The following is a 12,795-nucleotide window of genomic DNA, read 5'->3' on the forward strand; positions in this document are numbered from 1 at the left end:
CCTTGGTTTAAAAAGAACCAGGGCTTAAGTGGCTTGGGAAAGACAGGGCCTGCTGGCCAGAGGACCCTGGGGATGGGAACATCTCTGCCTCAAAAGGAGACAGAAAACATAGCCGAATGTCAAAAGAAAAAAAGTAATTGCTGGTGTGCTGGTTTCCAGGGGGTGTTTTTTTCTTCTGCCTCCTGGGCCCAGTTCCAGGGCTAGTCGTTTGTCTTCTGAGGGAGTGCTTTGGAGTGACTCCTAGGAAAACAGACGGGGAAGACATGACTGATGTCTGCAGGAAGTGTGTGATTGATGGTATTTATTTATTGGTGACTGGAAGAAATGGGGTTGACGCAGGGGAAGAGCGGTGTATTGGACTCCCCTCTGGCTTTCTTTTTGCCTGCATGATCCAAGTGTATTTGCTCCTTTGGTGTGATTTTTTGCCATTTGTATTCCTGACAGAGAAGCACTCCTGTGAAGGCAAAATGTTGAACCAGAGATCATCATCTAACATAATCAGGACACCTGGGAAGCAGACAGAGATTTCCCCACCACTCCAGTTCATAGGGTTGCCAGCCTCCAGGTGGAGCCTGGAGATCTCCTGCTTTTACAGCTGAACTCCAGCTGGCAGAGATCAGCTCCCCTGGACACAATGGGTGGAGTCTTGTGGCATTGTACCCTGCTGAGGCCCCTCCTCACCTCAAACCTTGCCCTCTCCCAGATCCAGATCCAAATTCTCCAGGTATTTTCCAACCTAGAGTTGGCAATCCTATGATTTCATAAATTTGTAATAATGTTTTCCAGTCATGTATGTATGTAACAACATGTTTTTGAAACAATATAGAAATGTTACCAAGCTATTTTTAAAAAGGTAAAGGTAGTCCCCTGTGCAAGCTCCAGTCGTTTTTGACTCTGGGGTGACGTTGCTTTCACAATGCTTTCACAGCAGACTTTTTACGGGGTGGTTTGCCATTGCCTTCCCCAGTCCTCTATGCTTCCCCCCCAGCAAGCTGAGTATACAACAGTATACAGCATAGGCTTCCCAATCCCCAGGTCCCAGAGGGGGATCCCCCAGTTTTACAGGCTTCCCCCCTCCCCCAGCCAGCTGGCCGGCGGGGGAAGCCCCGCCCCCAGAGCCATCATGCACCTCCATGAACGATTCCCATAGGGAATGATGGGGAATTGATCCGCGGGTATTGGGGGCTCTGGGGGGCCTGTGTTTTGAGATAGAGGCACCAAATTTTCAGTATAGCATCTAATGCCTCTCCCCAAAATACCTCCCAAGTTTCAAAAAGATTGGACTAGGGGGTCCAATTCTATGAGCCCCCAAAGAAGGTGCCCCTATCCTTCATTATTTCCTATGGAAGGAAGGCATTTAAAAATTTGTGCAGTCCCTTTAAATGTGATGGCCAGAACTCCCTTGGAGTTCAATTATGCTTGCCACACCCTTGCTCTCGGCTCCGGCCCCAATGTCTCCTGGCTCCACCCCCAAAGTCCCCAGATATTTCTTAAATTGGACTTGGCAACCCTAATACAGCAGGGTGTACCAACACTTGGTATAATAATAATAATAATAATAATAATAATAATAATAATAATAAATTTTATTTGTATCCCGTCCTCCCCGCCTAGGCGGCTCAGGGCCTTTTATACATGTATAATAATAAATAAAAACTTTAAGTTTAACAATAAAAACATTTAAACATTATAAAAACCAGTTAATATTTAAGAATTCATTATTTAAGTTAATTTAAGTTAATTTAAGTATACAACAGTTGTTGTAATTCTGTGTCTTTAAGGTTGTCAAGATATGCTGTAACAGCTGTAAAGAATCAAGTGGTAAGCCTCTGTAAGTGAATATATGAAGGCAAGCAGCTTTTGTGGTTTTGTAGGAACATAACGGGCAGTGAAATTTAGTGTGAGGCATTGCCTGTTAATTAAGACTGAGTCCCAACTAGGGAATGATTGTTTATGGAATTGGTATGTAAAAAGAACAGGGGGGGGGGTCTGATTTGTGGTTTTTGAATGCTAATATGATTTTGAGAATATCTTGTGTACTAGTTTACATCTTACCTTAGGAGAAGTAAGACACAGTGATGTGCCGTGCAACTTATGACTGAGGAAGGCGTGGCTGAAGTAGGTCTCTTATTATTTCTTCTCTGAGGATTCATTTCCATGTGATGGAAGAATACATTCCAAATACAAGATTTTGGACTTTATGAGAGAATTCTTTATACTGGGACTTTTTGTATTATGTATTTTTTGGATGTACTGTGTCTTTAATTAAATGTCTATAATAGAATTGTGTGCGCTACTTGGATAAATTGTATTTTTTGCCAAATATTCATCAGGTATCCTTCGTGTTTACCAATCCCCAGTTGGAGGCAGGGAATCCCCTGGTTTGGAGCCCCCCCACCCCCGCTTCAGGATTGTCAGAAAGTAGGGGGGGCAAGCGTTAAATGTGCTCCGAGCACTCCATTATACCCTATGGAGACTGGACCTCATAGGGTATAGTAGCGAATTGATTTGTGGGTATCTGGGGCTCTGGGGGGGCCTGTTTCTTGAGGTAGAGGCAACAAATTTCAGCATAGCATCTGGTGCCTCTCCTTAAAAGACCTTCCAGGTTTAAAAAAGATTGGACCAGGGGGTAGGGTTACCAAGTCCAATTCAAGAAATATCTGGGAACTTTGGGGGTGGAGCCAGGAGCAAGGTTGTGACAAGCATCATTGAACTCCAAAGGGAGTTCTGGCCATCACATTTAAAGGAACCGCAAACCTTTTAAATGCCTTCCCTACATTAGAAATAATGAAGGATGGGGCACTTTCTTTTGGGGCTCATAGAATTGGACCCCCTTGTCCAATCTTTTTGAAACTTGGAGAGCATTTTGAGGAGAGACATCTGATGCTATGCTGAAAATTGGGTGCCTCTACCTCAGAAAACCAGCCCCTCCAGAGCCCCTGATACCCCCAGATCAATTATACTGTATGAGAATTGATCTCCATAGAGAATAATGAAGTGCTCAGCAGACATTTTCCTCCCCCCCCCCGCCCATTTCTGATGACTCTGAAGCTGGGGAGGGCCTGCTCCCACCCGGGGATTGGCATCTCTTCTCACGAGTTGCTGAACTTCCAACTTCTTCAAAGTAACGCAGAGCAACCAAAGGTTCGAGTTTATCTTTCCTATGCAAATGACCTCTGAAAAGATTGTGCAACCAATGGAGGGTCTGGGTTGCTTTCACAGCCACTGGGAGCAGCCGTCTTGTTCTGCCTGTTCCCCCCACTCCCATTCAGCCTTAAAGACACAGACACATCATCCCAAGAGGAAGCCTTTCCAAGTGGAGTCTGAAGCCTCCAGAGGTGGAAAGGCACATGGGGGCTGTGTGGGCGGGGCTTTCCCCCGCCAGCCAACTGACTGGGAGCAGGAAGGAGCCTGGGAGAACAGGAGAACCCCCACTGGGACCTGGGGATTGGCAAGTCTACCAGGGGGTCTCATTCTATGAGCTCCAAAAAAGCTGCCCCCGTCCTCCATTATTTCCAGTGAAAGGAAGGCATTTAAAAGGAGCACAGTCCCTTTAAATGTGATGGCAAGATCTCTCTTGTCACAGTCCTGCTCTTGGCTCCACCCCAAAGTCCCCAGATATTTCCTCAGTCGGACCTGGCAACTCTAATCCCATTTCTCTCCTGCCTTTCATCTGTCGAGGAGCAGAAGGCTTTTCCATTGACACCCACTTTTCTCAGCTCCACCATGGGGAAGGACTAACAGCTGGAGGACATGCTGGCTGTTACTGGGAATTGGAGGAGCTAGGTAGGGTTGCCAAGTCCAATTAAAGAAAAATCTGGGGACTTTGGGGGTGGAGCCAGGAGACTTTGGGGGTGGAGCCAGGAGAAATTGGGGGTGGAGCCAAGAACAAGGATGTGACAAGCATAATTGAACTCCAAGAGAGTTCTGGCCATCACATTTAAAGAGACAGCACACCTTTTAAAATGCCTTTCTTCCATAGGAAATAATTAAGGATAGGGGCACCATCTTTTGGGGCTCATAGAATTGGACCCTTTTGTCCAATTGTTTTGAAACTTGGGGGGTATTTTGGGGAGAGGCACTAGATGCTATACTAAAAATTTGGTGCCTCTACCTCAAAAAATAGCCCCCCCAGAGCCCCCAATACCCACGGATCAATTTCCTATTATTCCCTATGGGAATCGTTCTCCATAGGGAATAATAGAGTGCCTAGTAGACATTTCCCTCCCCCCCCACGCTTTCTAAAGGGGGGGGAGGGCCTCCAAACCAGGGAATCCCCTGCCCCCTCCCTCTCACACACACACACACACACTCACCAGATCTTCTTCCGGAGAACTCTAGCTGTGAAAACGAAAGCAAAAGAAAGGGAGGGGCCGTTCTCCCAAGCCCTTTCTGCTTCCTGCCCAGCCTTAAAGGGGTGGACGTTTTGCAAAGGGCTCAGGAGCTCTACAACATGCAGCCTACAGGTATGTTCTCCCCCCCCTCCACCCCCCACCCCCGCTTCAAGAGTTTTGAAGAGCGGGAGATGAGGCTGCGATCTCAGAAGTCTCCCGCCAGAGCGGGAGGGTTGGGAAGCCTAGAGCTAGGGCAGGGCAAAAGGAGGGGGGGGGAGTATAATTATAAAAGAAGAGTTGGTTTTTATACCCTGCTTTTCTCTACTCTGAAGAGCCCCGTGGCGCAGAGTGTTAAAGCTGCAGTACTGCAGACCTAAGCTCTGCTCACGAGAGTCACGACCTGAGCTCAATCCCCAGTGGAAGCTGGTTCAGGTAGCCGGCTCGAGGTTGACTCAGCCTTCCATCATTCCGAGTTTGGTAAAATGAGTACCCAGCTTGCTGGGGGGAAAGCATAGACTTCTGGGGAAGGCAATGGCAAACCACCCCAGTAAAAAGTCTGCCATGAAAACATTATGAAAGCAACGTCACCCCAGAGTCTGAAACGACTGGTGCTTGCACAGGGGACCTTTCCTTTCTCTACTCTAAGGAGTCTCAGAGTGGCTGACAATCTCCTTCTCTTCCTCTCCCCACAACAGGCACCTTGTGAGGCAGGTGGGGCTGAAAGAGCTCTGATAGAACTGGGACTGACCCAAGGACATAAAAGATCAAAATGTGAGCGAATAGATCCGTGTGATGTCATGGTTAGAGTGTCAGACTGGAATTCTCAAGTTCACATTCCTCCCTGCTCTGCCGTGGAAGCTTGCTGGATGACCTTTGGTCCTGTCACACATACACACTCAGCCTAACCTACCTCATAGGGATAATGTGAGGATAAAATGGAGGAGAGGAGAATGATGTAAGCTGTTTTGGATCCGTACTGGGGGGGAAATGGGATATAAATGAAGAAAGTAAGTTAAGTAAACAAACATCCTGTTTTGAAGCAGAAGGGTTAGGGTTGCCAAGTCCCCTGCAGTACCAGTGTTTCCCCCATGGGAGCAGGATCATGTGGTTTCCCCTAAAAATTGTTGTGGGCAGATTCTGTGAGGAAAACAGTATATCTTCAGGAACTCCACTTCCTCTGAATCCTTTCCAGGACAATCAGTTTGCTGTTCTGTACCCACGTTTGTTTGCTTGCTTGCATAAAACCAGGCTGATACTGCCCTGGCTGGAACCAGAAAAAGCACTTTTTGTTTTTCATCCTATAACAGATCTCAGCCAAGTGCAGCACTTTTAAGTTATTAGGTTCTGGTTTCCTTTGCTTAGGGTACAATTTAAACCATTCAATTATTTCTGTTGTTGAGGGGGGGGAAGAAGAAAAGAAGTAGGTATGCAGCATCTCTTTTAAAAACCCTAGGAAAGAAAACAGACATTAATATTATTTTATCTTGAATAGAGGAATCCCTTACTTCCTCTTTTTTTTTACACATACCCCCTTCCATGTTTAAACTAGTTCTTGCAATTATAAGAGATCTACTGGTTATGATCCTCTCTCATCATCATTGTAGATAGATCCAGGTGGGCAGGCGTGTTGGTCTGAAGCAATAGAACAAAGTTGGAGTCCAGTTCTGCTGAGAGAATATGCCCTGCCCTTTAAGACCAATGAAGTTTTATTCAGAATGTAAGCTTTTGTGTGCATTAACACTTCACCAGGCAATGAAATGGGGTACAGTGAGCAGAGTTACATATAGTTACATAATGCTGGTGAGCAGTGAAATGGGGTACAGTGAGCAGAGTTACATATAGTTACATAATGCTGGTGAGCAGTGGTTAAGAATGCAAAACAGTACCAAGTTAGAATCCATGGCAAAATAGTGCAATTAACAAACTGAAAGAACAACCAGTTTGGTTTAGATACCAACCAAACTGGTCATTCTTTTGATTTTGTTAATAGCACTATTTTGCCATAGGTACATTCCGTACTGTTTTGCATGCTTAACCACTGCCCACCAGCTATAGGTAACTCTGCTCACGGCTACCTCATTTCAATGTCTGATGAAGTGTGCATGCACATGAAAGCTTGCATTCTGAATAAAACTTTGATGGTCTAAAAGGTACCACTGGACTCCAACTTTGTTCTAGCTCATCATGACTGTGAACAGAGAAGTGGGGAAGGGAGGGGTGGAGAGAGATTGCAAAGCGGAACCTTTTTTTGCCGGCTTCTGTTTCCCCAGCTGCCGAACGGAGGCATTTGACGCGAGGACTATGACAGCCAGATTGTAAACAGAGAAGCCAGCAGCCGCTGAATGAGGCAGCCAATATTTCTCGCGGGTCACTGGAGGGGAAAGAGGAAAGGTGAGAACAAAGGGAAAATCACCTGGTGAGAGTCAACACGAGGCATTGTTCTGTTTGTGGAGGTGCTGGGAGCCAGGTAACCCTGTTCTGCTTTTGCAATTACTTTCCCTTTTGTTATGGGCTTTAAATAGACAGGTGTGCCGCAAATGCCACCTCGGTGTGCAGGGAGATGTTTGTGAGTCGCCTGCTCTTGTGATATCCCAAGTATCTGTTATTTATTCTGCGCTTACCTATATCCAGTTACCCTGTTGTTTTTTTGTGGGGAATACGCCCTGCTCTTCCCCTATCACTTTTGTCTCTGATGTACTCATTGTTATAAAAGCAAGCCATCCTTTGCAGTCTTCAGTTTGAAATGTTGATTTTAGGTGTTGTTGGCTCCTTAAGTAACTCAAGATTAGGTCATTTTATGGGTGTAGTTCTAGCTGTCCTTTCTTAACCAAGAGCCATGACAGTAACAGGGAAAGGATAAAATAACTCTGTAGTCAATTTGTATGTGCAGAGTTTTTTAAAAAAACATGTTTTATTCATTTATAGACTATGTTCTATAGTAGCTGACTTTGAGCATGGTGTATGTATGCATCATATCTTAAAAGCACTCAGAGATGAACTCCAAAGTATATAGATTTTTTTCCTTTAACAGTACTTTAAAAATGCATGTTACCTGATGTGTTCCTGAGGTTAGCATGTAATTCTGACTTCTTTGATGATATTTCTTTGTTACAACTTCAGAATGCAAAGTGCTAAGAGAAAGTGTAGTTTTTATAACTTATCCAAGAGACATCTGTAAATATGTACATATTTTTCATCTGTAGCTATTAAGAGTTGGGCGGTTGTATGTGGCATCAGGAAATGTCTGGGACTACATGTCTAGATAATGAACATATGAAGCTGCCTTATACTGAATCAGACCTTTGGTCCATCAAAGTCAGTATTGTCTTCTCAGACTGGCAGCGGCTCTCCAGGGTCTCAAGCTGAGGCTTTTCACACCTATTTGCCTGGACCCTTTTTTGGAGATGCCAGGGATTGAACCTGGGACCTTCTGCTTCCCAAGCAGATGCTCTACCACTGAGCCACCGTCCCTCCCTAATGTGCTTGAAAGTCCATTTAATTGACTTGTGCATGTCTTACCCTGGAGCAAATATGTATTAGGATTGGCATGGAGCTTATTTTTAGCTGCTTTTGTGACTTGATTCCTTGTATTTTTCAATGCCACAATTTTTTTTGTCATAACTGATAAAATATAATATTGCAAGAATGGCACAATACAATTTAGTTTGTTTTGTAGTCTGCCTTTCTCACTAAGACCTGAAGTAGGTAGACTTAAAGCGAAATACAAGATACATCAGTTATAATCAATAGCATGAGACATCTCATACTGTCCACCCACCACTTAAGATGTGCCTTCCAAGCTCTGCTATCTGTGCCCCCTGCCTAAAGCAGTGCGGCAGTAGAGACAGGACATTTTTTGTGGTGGCACTTAGCCTTTGGAATGGGTTTTGGCCACTGTATGACACAGAAGGTTTGACTGGATGGACCATTGGCTTGATCCAGCATAGCCTCTTGTATGTTCTTAATGCCCCTCCGCACCTTGAAGTTCTCCTGGTGCCTACTTTATTCTTAGATGCCAGCCTAAAACACATCTTTACCTCAGACTTTTAAGTAAGGTTTTATATTATTGCCTTTTTAATGGCCTGTTTCTGTTTTATGGGTAGTGTTAACACTACTTGGGTTTTAATATTGTGTTTTTCGTGGTGAACTGCCTTGAGCAGGACTCTGAAGAGGCTAGACAGAAATATTCTAAATAAATATATCTCAGGAATGCATTGCTGAGTAGTGGAAGAATAAGTTTCTGAACTTGCTACACCCCCAAATAGACTTTGGATCATCCCAGTTTATCTCTGAAATCAGTGATCTATGAATGATGATAGTCCACAACACATCTGGAGTGCAGCAGCCTCAGAATGTATTCCTCAGCTACCGAGCAATGTGATATCGTGGGAGTCTTTGGCTCGCTTCCCTTCGGAGACCTTTGCACAAAATCTAGGCTATACAGTTCGACTCGACAACTGGGAACTGCAGACAGGGGACCAGAAATCAACCTAGCTTTGCAAATAAAGGCATGAAGGAATTAACACAACCCCACAGTGGATGCATTTCATATCGTCCCGTTCTTGCAGTGTTTTGCTTTAGGAGTTCTGTGATCAGAAACTCAGCTTGGACTCAGGTCCTGCTCATTAATGCTTTGTGAGTTTATTTATTGACTTTATTTATATCCTCCCCAGTGGCGAAGGCAGCTTCCATTCTTCTCCTCTCCTCTGCTTTATCCTTACAACAACTCTGTGAGGTAGGTTAGGCTGAGAGAAGGTGACTCTGGCCCAAAGTTACCCAGGGAGGGAGGAATTCAAACCTGGCTCTCCCAGATACAAGTCCAACACTCTTGACCACTACACCCAGGACTTTTTTTGGAGCAAGAACTAATTTGCATATTAGGCCACACCCCCTGATGTAGCTAATCCTCCAAGAGTTTACAGTAGGCCCTGTACTGAGTCCTGTGAGCTCTTGAAGGATTGACTACACAAGAAGGGCGTGGCCTAATATGCAAAGGAGTTCCTGTTACAAAAAAAAGCTCTGACCATACCACATAGTCTCTTGAGGAACAAACGTACTGAAGTGGTCCAGATCTTATCAGGATTTGTGGCTGAACTGGAGGAATAAAGAACCAGGGACTGCAAACAAGAAACTGGGAAGTGACTTTAGTCTCATGCTTTATTTATGGACCCAGTCTTGCCCAGGTACCAATTGAACTATCTTGATTTATTTTCCAGGACAAAATACATTTTCGGTTGGGGAGACATGGCAAAGGAAGGTGCAGGTGCATTAATTCCTGGCAGTCTGGGAGAGAGCTCCCTCAACAGTGGCCAGAAGCAGACATATAAAAAATTGAACACATCATGGACTAAGTAGGAGTCAAGCTGCACCTTTAAGACCAACAAAGTTTTATTCTGAATGTAAGCTTTCGTATGCATGCACACTTCTTCAGACGAGGGGATGGGGCACCGTGGGCTGAAATACATGCAGCTGGTGGGTTAAGAGTGTAAACTGATACAAAGTTAGGCTCAAATGGCAAAATAGTTTAATAAATAGGAAGACCATTTGTTCCAGGTAGCAATAAAAGGTAATAGAAGTTGCTTGTTAATTGCTTTTGCAAAAAGACATGTAGTTCTTAGTGGATTAATAAGTTTCCCCCTGACATGGGTGGCCCAGGCTAGCCTGATCTCATCGGATCTTGGAAGCTAAGCAGGGCTGGCCTCAGTTAGTCCTTGGATGGGAGGCACCAAGGAAGCGCAGGGGTGCTGCACAGAGGCAGGCAAGGGCAAACCACCTTGGAACATCCCTTGCCATGGAAACCCTATGCAGGGGTGTCGAACTCATTTGTTTTGAGGGCCAAATCTGATTTAATAAGACCTTGTGGGGCCGGGCCATGTGTGTACCTTTTTAAGATTAGGTAGCAGAGATACAGGTAGCAGAGGGGATGAGATCCCCACCCTAGAAGAGACTGTTAAAGCCATCAAGCAACTGAAAAGTGGCAAGGCAGCAGGAGTTGATGGAATTCCACCAGAGATCTGGAAGCATGGGGGCACAGTACTACATAGCTCACTTCACAAAGTACTTGTCACCTGCTGGGAACAAGGCAAATTACCACAGGACTTTCGCGATGCAATCATCATCACCCTATACAAGAACAAAGGGGAAAAGTCAGACTGCTCCAACTACCGGGGGATAACCCTGCTCTCCATCGCAGGCAAAATCCTTGCCAGAATACTCCTGAACAGACTGGTGCCCACCATTGCAGAAGAACTCCTCCCAGAAAGCCAGTGCGGCTTCAGAGCTAACAGGAGCACCACCGACATGGTATTTGTTCTCAGGCAGCTCCAAGAGAAATGCAGGGAACAGAACAAGGCTCTGTATGTGACTTTTGTCGACCTTACCAAAGCTTTCGATACCGTTAGCAGGAAAGGCCTGTGGCAAATCTTGGAACGTTTAGGATGTCCCCCAAGGTTCCTCAGCATGATCATCCAGCTACACGAAGACCAGCGAGGCCAAGTCAGACACTGCAACGACCTCTCGGAGCCCTTCCCAATAGGCACAGGTGTAAAGCAAGGCTGCGTTCTCGCGCCAACTCTCTTTACGATCTTCTTTAGCATGATGCTTCAAAGAGCCGCAGTAGATCTAGATGAGGACGATGGTGTCTACATCCGCTATCGCACCGATGGCAGCCTGTTCAACCTGAGGCGACTAAAGGCACACTCCAAGACAATGGAAAAACTCATCCGGGAGCTACTGTTTGCTGATGATGCTGCACTCGTCTCCCACTCGGTATCAGCTCTGCAGCATATGACGTCCTGCTTTGCAGAGGCTGCCAAGCTATTCGGCCTAGAAGTTAGTCTGAAGAAGACAGAAGTTCTCCACCAGCCTGCACCCCAGGAAGATTATCACCCTCCCTGCATCACTGTGGGTGAATCAGTTCTGAAGACAGTCCAGCAGTTCAGCTACCTGGGGTGCATCATCTCCTCAGATGCCAAGATCGACAAGGAGATTGACAACAGGCTGGCAAAGGCAAACCGTGCATTTGGCCGACTGCACAAAAGAGTGTGGAGCAACAAGCATCTGAAAAAAGGCACAAAGATCAATGTTTACAAAGCGGTTGTGATGACAACCCTCATCTATGGCTCCGAATCGTGGGTTTTATACCGTCATCACCTGCGACTCCTTGAGCGTTTTCATCAGCGCTGCCTTCGCACCATCCTCAACATCCACTGGAGTGACTTTGTGACCAACACTGAAGTCCTCAAGCGGGCAGAGGTTACCAGCATCGAGGCACTGCTGTTGAAGACGCAGCTGCGCTGGGCAGGGCATATTTCTAGGATGGAAAACCACCGCCTTCCCAAGATTGCCCTGTATGGCGAACTCTCCACCGGCCATCGAAATAGAGGGGCACCAAAGAAGAGGTACAAGGACTCCTTGAAGAAATCCCTTAGCACCTGTCACATCAACCATCACCAGTGGTCTGACCTAGCCTCAGATCGCAAAGCATGGAGGCACACCATCCACCAGGCTGTCTCTTCCTTTGAGAGCGCACGCATAGCTGGTCTTGAGGACAAAAGGAGATTGAGGAAGAATCGCACTGCTACAGGACCAACCCTAAATCAGACTTTTCCCTGCAGCCGCTGTGGCCGGACCTGCCTGTCCCACATTGGTCTTGTCAGCCACCAGCGAGCCTGCAGCAAACGTGGACTATTGCACCCTTCTTAAATCTTCGTTCGCGAAGCCAAGCCGAGAGAGAGCAGAGATACAAACTTTATAAAGGACACAGACAAACACAATTTATTATTATTATTTAAAAAAAAACCTTAAAACATGCTTAAAACGTTAGCACTTGTTGGTCACAAAGTGCTTTCTTTGTGTTTCTCCCATGGGATCCAGGGAACTGGGCAAAGGAAGCTCTGGCTCTTTCCTTCCTTCCTCAGGGGACCAGGAAGGGGAGGAACCTCAGCCAATAGAAGGAAAAGAGGCTTGGCTCAGTAGCTCTGCTGTGCAATTGAGAGAGCCTGGCAAAGAAAGTTCTCCCTTCTCACCTTCCTCCCCAAGGGAGGAGCCTCAGCCAATGGAGAAAATACAGGTTCTGGTCTGCAGCTCCTATATGATTGATTAAACCTTGCAAAGCAAGCTGTGATGCAGAAGGAAGCGAGAGAAGGAGAAGGAAGCAGATGACAGCCAGTTGCTCGGGGGCCTGATTTGAACCCTGGGCCGCATGTATGATACCCCTGCCCTACAGGATAGCCATAACTTAGCTGCAAATTACAGCACAAAACACCACCACAACGTTTTCTATGTTATTCTGACAGCTGCAACGAATGCATTCCAGCATCCTACGTAGTTTGGATGTACCCCCCTCCCTTCAAGGAGGCAAACTGATTTCAACTATAATAAAGGATACAAGTTTTCTGAATCAGATTCATTCAGAAGAAAAGGATTCCTTTGGCCTTATTTGATTTTTTTTTTAGCAAAG

At 45.8% G+C, this 12,795-nt stretch overlaps 1 protein-coding gene across 1 annotated transcript in view; it reads left to right on the forward strand.

Moving 5' to 3' along the window:
* Window positions 1–6,599: 6,599 nt before the first annotated feature.
* The window catches only part of PLEKHM3 (pleckstrin homology domain containing M3), a 121,642-nt gene continuing 115,446 nt past the window's right edge, over window positions 6,600–12,795 (forward strand). Inside the window, exon 1 of the mRNA XM_060257239.1 lies at window positions 6,600–6,725. The gene's annotated coding sequence lies outside the window, so the exon portion shown is untranslated. The remainder of the gene's footprint in view (window positions 6,726–12,795) is intronic.

Source organism: Heteronotia binoei, chromosome 16, assembly GCF_032191835.1.
Source record: "Heteronotia binoei isolate CCM8104 ecotype False Entrance Well chromosome 16, APGP_CSIRO_Hbin_v1, whole genome shotgun sequence".
Lineage (NCBI taxonomy): Eukaryota > Metazoa > Chordata > Lepidosauria > Squamata > Gekkonidae > Heteronotia > Heteronotia binoei.